This window comes from Bison bison, unplaced genomic scaffold, assembly GCF_000754665.1.
Source record: "Bison bison bison isolate TAMUID 2011002044 unplaced genomic scaffold, Bison_UMD1.0 scf7180017864456, whole genome shotgun sequence".
NCBI classification, from domain to species: Eukaryota; Metazoa; Chordata; class Mammalia; order Artiodactyla; family Bovidae; genus Bison; species Bison bison.
Window position 1 is genome coordinate 7,837,426 of NW_011495018.1, and position 8,463 is coordinate 7,845,888.

Sequence of the window (8,463 nt, forward strand, 5' to 3'; positions counted from 1 at the left end):
CACAAAGAGTGTAAGAAACTGAATGGAAGCTATTTCCCCATGTTCTGCCTGCCGAGTCTTGGGGAAATAGCTTCCATTCAGTTTCTTACACTCTTTGTGAATAGAGGACTTTCTCTTAATTGTGTCCTGGGCTCAAATTGCGAAGGGCTGCGGTCCTAATATTTCAGGATTGAGGAGTGAGAGCAGGACTGTGGCCAAGCTCCCCGGCCTTGGAACGCCTCCCTTGAAAGGAGCTTCGTGCCGGTGGTGGCACCGTTACACAGCTCCTGGCAGGAGCGCATCACCTTTGTCTGGTTAAACTCTTCACTGAGGATAGCAGGAGGCCGTGGGGAAGGAGCAGAGGTGAGGGTCAGGAGCTCCTCAGTCCTGGGGGCCATCTCGGCAGCTACTCTGCACTTACCTGGAGCGGGAGGGGTCCTGCCGTATTCGAGTTAGCGTGCTGTGTGCTCACTCAGTCGCGTCTGACGCTTTGCCACCCCATGGACTGTAGCCTGCCAGGCTCCTCTGCCCAGGGGATTTTCCAGGCAGGAATACTGGAGTGGGTTGCCATTTCCTTCTCCAGGGATTTGAGTTTGTGGGTGACTGTGAACCTGCAGGCCCTTCTGTGAGTTGTTTCACCCTGCACAGAGCCAGCATTCCCCATATTTTCTGGGCAATTATGCCTATTAAGATTTGTAAAAACCACGCTGGTTTAATAATAGGAATGGAAGTGGGACAAGGCAGTCATATTTGTAGACCATTCGCTGTGACCCTGCTAGGAGTTTTATGGGCAACCATCTCACTTATTTCTTTCACGGGCTCCGAGGGGTGGATATTCTTGTTACTTTGCAGATGAGGAAACTGAGGCTCTGACCGTGTCAGCAGTCTGCTCAGGGTCACTCGAAAGGTGGTGTGGCAGCTTTGGAGGCCCTTCTCCTGTGCTTTTAACTGAAGGGCTTTTTTGTTTGGTCGTGTGAATCAAGCTGGGATGTGTTTTTGTTTTTTAGCATCTGCCATGTGGTTGGTGTGGCGCTGGGCATGGTGGGTCGAGTTGGGTGGGAGACACATCTGTTAGGTTCTGGTATGTACTGGGGGGTGGCCAGGCGGACGTGGGGGAAGCCCCAGGCTTGACTGAGAGTCCGAGGACTGCACTGCATCCCAGTCCTGGGGCTCAGTACTCAGCTTCTTGACCCCAGCATCTTCCTCTGCACGTGACGGCTGCCTGGCTTTACTCTGTCGCTTGTCCTAGGAGCTTTTCAACAAAAGCTTGTCGTGTGTCAGCTTGCGGTTGTTCTGGTCCCTCCTGGGCTGTTCATTATTCTGCAGGTCGTTACCAGGAACCTGCTCAGCATCAGGTGCCGGGTGAGGCCCTGGGGGAGGGGAGAGCAAAAAGACCCCGCCCCACTCTCCTGGAACACTCTGGAATGGGATGCTCAGAGGGTAGTTGCAGGTGTGTCGAGAGCAGTGTCGTTGATTCCCCAAACTGAACACAGGAAGCTCCAGAGACTCAACCTCCAGGCCTGCTACCATTTCAGGGTGTGTTTCCAATAAACAGTTTGGGGCTTTTTAGACTCCCCCTGCCCAACTCTGACAAGCAAAATGTGACCTTGATCCAATACTTTTAGCTCTGATCCTCCCCATCCTCATCTTTTTGGCCCTTGACCAGTGGAACCCTCTATCCTGAACCTGAAGTCAGAGAGGTCAGAGAGTCTGGTTAAGAATCACTTTGCTGAGGGCAGTTAGTGATAGTTTTGTGCAGTGAAATTACAGTAAGAGAAAATGATTTTGCCTCCCTTAAGGGGTGGCTTGATACAGGTATTGCTCCTTTCCTGGTGGCTCAGTGGTAGAAAATCCACCTGCCAGTGCAGGAGGCGTGGGTCTGATCCCTGGGCTCCAGTACTCTTGCCTGGAAAATCGCATGGACGGAGGAGTCTGGGGGGCTACAGTCCATGGCGTCGCAAAGAGTTGGACACGACAGAGCAACTAGACAACAACACACGTGATGTAACAGAAGCATTCATCTCTATGTTGGACCATTTCATCAGCGGATTGCACTAATATCTTAGGACGGCATTTATAGTATTCTTAGGGGCCACAGTGGGAATGTTTACTGTGAGCTTTTGGACTGGGTGGGTGGTGCACTGTCTAGGCACTGAGGTGGGAGTGAGGGGTTAGATTTAGAGAAGAAGAATGTAAGAGCACGTATAACTGCTCATTGAGAATTTTCTCATGTGCTTTGTCTTCCCAGATGATAAAATATTTGTCACATAGCTTGTATCGTACATAAAGGCTGGGCTCAAGAGAAGATGGGAGGTAGATGCTCTGTGTCTCTGGGTCTAGGGGGAGTCTTGTCTGAATCCCATAGGAAGGTTTACTTAAGGGGCCAAGGGCACTGGGCATTCAATCTTGATGTGAGTTTGGCTTTGACTCTTGGCTGTTTTTTCATGCCACCAATGTGCAATGGCTTTCATGGGCCGACATTCTCCTGGAAGTGGCTTGGATAGCTGAATCTTTTGGTTAATTGAGAGTATTGCATTTTTCCATGAGTGACTGATGGATTCCAGAGTAGAGCCCTTATGTACCAAATAGAGTGGAATCTTACATTTTTTTAAGGTTTTTATCTGGAAATAAGTATAGACAGGAAGGAAATTGTAAACATAGTGCAGAGAGATCCTGTGTACCCTTCTTCCAGCTTCCCTCAATGATAGCACCTTTTAGAACTACAGTACAGGATTTCTCCACCTTGGGAGTATTGACACTGTGGCGTTGCCGTGTGTGTGTGTGTGTGTGTGTGTGTGTGTGTGTGTGTGTGTGTATGGGGAAGGCTGTCTTATGCATGGTAGGATGTTTAGCAACATGCCTGGCCTTGACCCACAAGGTGCTAATAGCACCCTCCTCCGAGTTGTGACAACTAAAAATATCTCTAGACATTGTCACATGTCACCAGTGGGCTAAGGATCACTGCTATATACAGTATCAAAACAGAAAAATGACATTGGTACAATACTTTTAACTTTCAGAGGATGTGCTGTCGCTTCAGTCATGTCCCACTCTGTGTGACCCTAAGGACTGCAGCCTGCCAGGCTCCTCAGCCCATGCCTTGGTTTCCAGGCAAGAGTACTGGAGTGGGTTGCCACTTCCTTCTCCAGGGGACCTTTCCCACCCAGGGACTGAACCTGTGTCTCTTATGTCTAACTTGCGTTGGCAGGCGGGTTCTTTACCACTAGCATCACCTGACATTCCCCAGTTTTCGTGTGCACTTTTGTGTGTGTGCGGGGGTGTGTGTATGAGAGTGTGTGTGTGTGTGTAGTTCTGCACTGTTTCACGTCTATAGATTCACAGAACCAACCCCCACCCCATCAGGATACAGGACTGTGGAATTCCTTGTCTGTGATTGAGTAGGACTCAGTCTCGTACAGTTTCTGAGGCCCTCGTTGTGAACATCAGCAAATCCCAGAATTGTAGATCTTCAAGGAACCTAAGTGTTCATTGTAAGCAAATTCTTATTCATTGCAAGATCCTGCCAGCAGGCTACTTGGTGTTAAAAATCGGTTGAAGAAGACTATTTAGGTGATACTAACTTTAGCAGTTCATGAAGTGGGCAGGCAGTCTCCGTGTGGGGAATGGCAAATGGGGCAGAAGGCAGGAAGTTTTTATAGAACAAAGAGCAAGGAGAAGAAAATAGAAAATATCTGGTTGGCTGGGGTGACACAGTCGACTTTGTTTGGGGTGAGAAGACCCAGAGTTGACCTGGCATTTGGGAATTAACTGGATACTTCTGGTCAGGAAGGGATTGTTCATGCCAAGAAGTTTATGTAAGTTTAAATTTGGTAATGTGGCATCCTGGGCAAAAGCAGCTCCATCTTGGGCTTCTACATTGGTCTAGGCGCCTATGTTTCCACTGACGGGTGCTCACCACCTTGAAAGGCTGCCTGTTCATTGGATAAATAGTACTGATTGCTAGAATGTTCTTCCTCACAAGGACCTGGCAAGCTGCTTTTCTCTAATTCCATTTATTCAACTGTCTCTCGCCAAATTCAATATTTTCTAGACCCCTGCAGTTGGAGGTCCAAAGAATGAGTCTCTGGGCCCCGTTTTCATCATCCTAGGGTGAAGAGTGAGATGCGGGACCACAGTCTGGGCATGCGAGTGGATGTGGGGTGTACTTTCCATGTCATCTTCAAATTGATGGCTTTGGTTTGGAACCATACTCCTCTTAGAGGGAAAAAATAGGCATCAGAGAAGTAAACCATAGTTACATAACTAACTCGCTTTGCTCGCTGTCCCAAGAGGTCGTGAAAAACAGATGAGTTCATAAACAAGACTCAGTAGGTGATTTGAAGATGTTTTATTCTCCTTCTTCCCTTGGGCTGGAAGTAGCCTTGAACTTTTGGGTTCCTACATGTTGGTTGCTTCCTTCAAGGGCTGGGGAGCATGCACGTCTATTGGAACACACGCTCGCCTGCATCACACCCATGGCTCTGACCCTCTGTCTCGAGCCCGTGGAATTCACAGAGTGGGCAGTGAGCCACGTTTGTTGGTGTGTCTGTGCCCAGAATTGGCAAGTTTGTACTTTGTCCTGTGTTCTACTGTGGCCCGGGAAGGGGAGGGGCTGGCGATAATCAGAGAGCTGTTATATGAGCATATTTGGTTGTAAACAAAGTCCTTTCTGTTATGCATTGCCAGCTAGTTGCTGGAAAGAGCTTCACTTTTAAGCTTTTGCTTCAGCACCCTTCAGGGCTTCTTGCGCGCTTCGCCCTTCGGTTGGAAATGCCATCTCTTGGGCCAAGCTGGAGTGTGAGGATTAGGAGCATGTGTTTGTAAATGTTGCCCTGCATACTTTAAAAGCAATCACAAGGCTATAGGCACACCTAAACAAATAGCAAGAAATCTTTGCATCATGGTATTATATGCTCTCTGGAAGAGTTAAATCCATTTTTTTTTTTTTTTTTTTTCCAGATCAACTTCCTAGAGAATTCCAAGGGAAAGGACTTTTTATAGAAAAGGTCTTTCTTCTCATGTACATCAGCAAACAGCTTTAAGACACCACCTCTGTTTCCAACATGCTTTCCAAAGTCAACTCTTCATGCTGGCACATCTCCCCACCGTGCCTGTGGTTGTAGAAACCCAGGCTTGTGTGTGGGTGATGAAGGGGCAGACACCTGTGTGTTTGGAGAAGCTGGGTTGGAGGCCTGGCTTCTGAAGATAGCCGTTGTGTTTCCTGTGTGCTCTGAGCATCCCTGACTGCCGGCTCTCACGGAGGACAGTGTCTTAGGTCTCATGGCAACAGCAGCCTGGGCCCTGGAATCCGGATTTTTTTTTCTTTTTTGGCCCTGCTTCATGGCGTGCAGGATCTTAGTTCCTCAATCAGGGATCGAACTCTTGCCTGCTGTAGTGGAAGCACAGAGCCTTAACCACTGGACTGCCAAGGAAGTCCCTGGGAACCTGGAATTCTGAGGTGGGGGTCTTCTCCGGATGTCCCCGAGGTGGTCAGGGAGCCTGAGTTCTCAGGCTTGGTGTCTCCAGCAGTGGCTCTGCCCTCTCTGGCCTTCTGAGGTTCCTCTTGCTTCCCTGGGATCATGAAACCCATAAAATCAGGGTGCCTTGGAATGGCCACGGGAAGGGCTCGTGTCTGTAACTGATTGGCATCCCATTGGCTACTGATCTGGGCCTCATAGGAATGTCAGAGCCACACAGGACACCTTCAGGTGTTAATTCAAGGCTCTACGTCAGACTTTTATGGAATACTTGGTTCATGAGAGACACGTGTAAAGGTTTGGCAGAGGTTGTTCAGGATTCAGAGAGATTCAGAATCTGGCTGTGCCACTCGTGGGCACAGGTGACATCTTCACGTCTTGAATTCATCACTGTGACGGGGAGTAATAACAAGAAGCTTCCTGAGGTGGTGTGAGGTTAGAAGGTCAAGGCGCAGCCTCCCAGTCTCTTGAGGGACGGGTGAGAGGCAGCTTCGACCCAGGGTCTCCAGGTGCCCCAGCCACGTTGAGTCCTGATGGCTTCCTGCCAGCATTGCAGCTCAGGTTGTTGGCATCTCCTTCTCCGAGTCTCACTGTCTTCCCTTCTTCATTTGTGATTCAGGAAATAATCACCTCCCCCGGTCACTCCTGCAGCACAAAGCCTTGTCCCAGGCTGGTTCCAGGCAGAACCCAAACTGAGACTGCAGATACCTGCAGTGCCCCTGGCAGGGCCTGGCACACCCACCTTGCTGCTGTTCTGGGAGTGTCTTTTTAAAGGCTGAGGGCTTCTTACTTGGTTGTACATCAGCAAAGTAGCTGCCGCTGCCCAGGGGCTGGGATGGGCTGTCCCTTCTGCCCCAGGGACCCTGGTGGAGACCAAGTCGTCTGAACAAAAGGCCGGCCCCTAGAGGGCCAGGGGCTGACTCGAAGGTTTCCCAGGGAAGACAAGGCTGAGTGGGGGATGGGGGTATGGGTGGGAAGAAGCGCTTGTGAGGGATTGATTGGCTGGTTGGTTGATTGATCGATAGACTTTGATCCAGTCCTGGTTAAAAAAAAAAAAAAAAACTTGAGAAATTACACCCGATGCCTCCATCTCCAGCTCAGACCTTCCAGGTCGCTAGTTAACCGAAGCAAGCACATCCTTCCTCCACTCAAACTTTTGGTCCCCAGGCTTTTACCTGATCCCTGGGAAACCTGTTCCCACCAGGACCTTGGCTCTTTCAGGTTTGGGATCTGGAAGAGGGCACAGGGCAGTCCCTGCCCCGTGTCGAGCCTTTTCCTGCTAACGAACACAGGGAGCTCCAGTTTCTAACCGCTTAGTTTGGGATTTTCATGTCCTCCTGCAAGATCCTCCTTGGTCCTGTGGTATTTGAGAAAGTGAAATTATCGTCTGTCACAGTGCAGCGAGGTGGCCTCTCTGGGGAGCTTCGAAAACCCTCAGTGGCTTGGGGCCAGGACCTTCCTCCCCTGGTGGGGTCCTTCCCGAGAGCTGGTGAGGGGCTCAGGGCTCAGGGCTGCATCCTTCAGGACAGAGAGAGAGTGCTGATGCTCCTGGGCTGGAATTTCCTGGGGAAAATGCAGATATGCAGCAAAGAATTTTTTCAGTTTCTGGGGCTGCTACTGTAAGCTCCTTGTATATCGGGAGGGGGGAATATAGTTTCCTATCAACCAAGAAGCTTGATATTTATCACCATGGACTAGAATAGAATATGCAGCCCCCACTGGCAATTCCGTTTGCTACTTTTAAGGAATTCGGTTTTGTCATGCAGCCCAGATGGAGATGTTGATTTGGCTCCGGCTCCTCCTCTGAGCACTATTTCCACTTCTCTCCTTTCATCTCTACAGACCATATGCTGCCTTTCTCGCTGCAAGAGAAGAGGTTGGGAAGGGCCTAGGCCTGGCATAGGGCTCCCACTCTGCCGCCTCCTGGCTCTCTCAGTGACCTTGGGAGGGTCTCTTCTCCTCTGAGCCTCTGTGTTCCCATCTGTAGTAATGTTCACAGCGAGTTTCCTGCCCTCGATGGGTATCTGCCAAGATGGAACGTTTCAATCCATGAGAACCTATATGTGTGTCCAGTTGCTCAGTTGTGTCCGACTGCTTGTGACCCCATGGACTGTAGCCCACCAGGCTCCTCTGTCCATGTGATTATCCTGGCAAGAATACCAGAGTGGGTTGCCCTTTCCTCCTCCAGGGCATCTTCCTGATCCAGGGATCCAACCCACATCTCCTGCGTCAGCAGGCGGATTCTTTACCGTTGAGCCACAGAGGAAGCCCTAATCTGTGAGAGGATGCCTTGTAAATTGTGACTCATGGGCCATGTGTCGGCTGTTACTTGCCCAGCCACTGGGATGGTGCTCTGTGACCGTGGGAACTCGGGACTCATGTGAACAATGAGAAGAGGGAGGTTGTCTTTTATTCACTGGTCACCGCCGGTCAGGCACTGCCCTCGGTGCTTGGATATATGGCGTCCGTGTGCACCCCATGACTTCCAGCGAGGCAGGTAGCATGTCTTCTTATTTCACTGATGAGGGGATGGAGCACAGGAGGGGAGAGGTGGGTTCCTTGAGGACACATGTGGTCGGTGCAGTGGCAGAGCCTGTCTGCCTGGGGCTGGAATCACATCTGTAGGTAACTATCCCAGAAGTAGATCTTCCTAGAGAAGGTGGCAGGGGCCCTGCCTGTTTCTGCTTCTTTGCCACTCCCTGTGGGGACTCTGTTTCCCACATGTTGATCTCAGGGGTAACAGGACATCTGCCCCACATCTGGGCCGTTCTTGGCTTCCCAGAGCTGAGTGCAGGGCGAGGGTCCAGCCCAGGGGAGTGAGGCTGAGTGCGTCTGCAGGACCGAGTTCTCTGACTCTGTCTCCCGTGTTGTCCGCTATGGCCCCAGAGAGGGTGACTTGGCAGAGAGAGGGCCTGCGATGAATGTCCGGCTTCTGGGAAATGTTGGATGGAATGTTGTTCCCCAGAACTTTGGCTTTTTCCTCTTACATTGTGTAAAACTCCCCCGC

The 8,463-nt window shown here is 50.5% G+C and overlaps 1 protein-coding gene across 1 annotated transcript in view; it reads left to right on the forward strand.

The window, feature by feature from the left end:
• The window catches only part of CPXM2 (carboxypeptidase X (M14 family), member 2), a 206,882-nt gene that overhangs the window by 70,517 nt on the left and 127,902 nt on the right, over positions 1-8,463 (forward strand). The window lies entirely within an intron of this gene.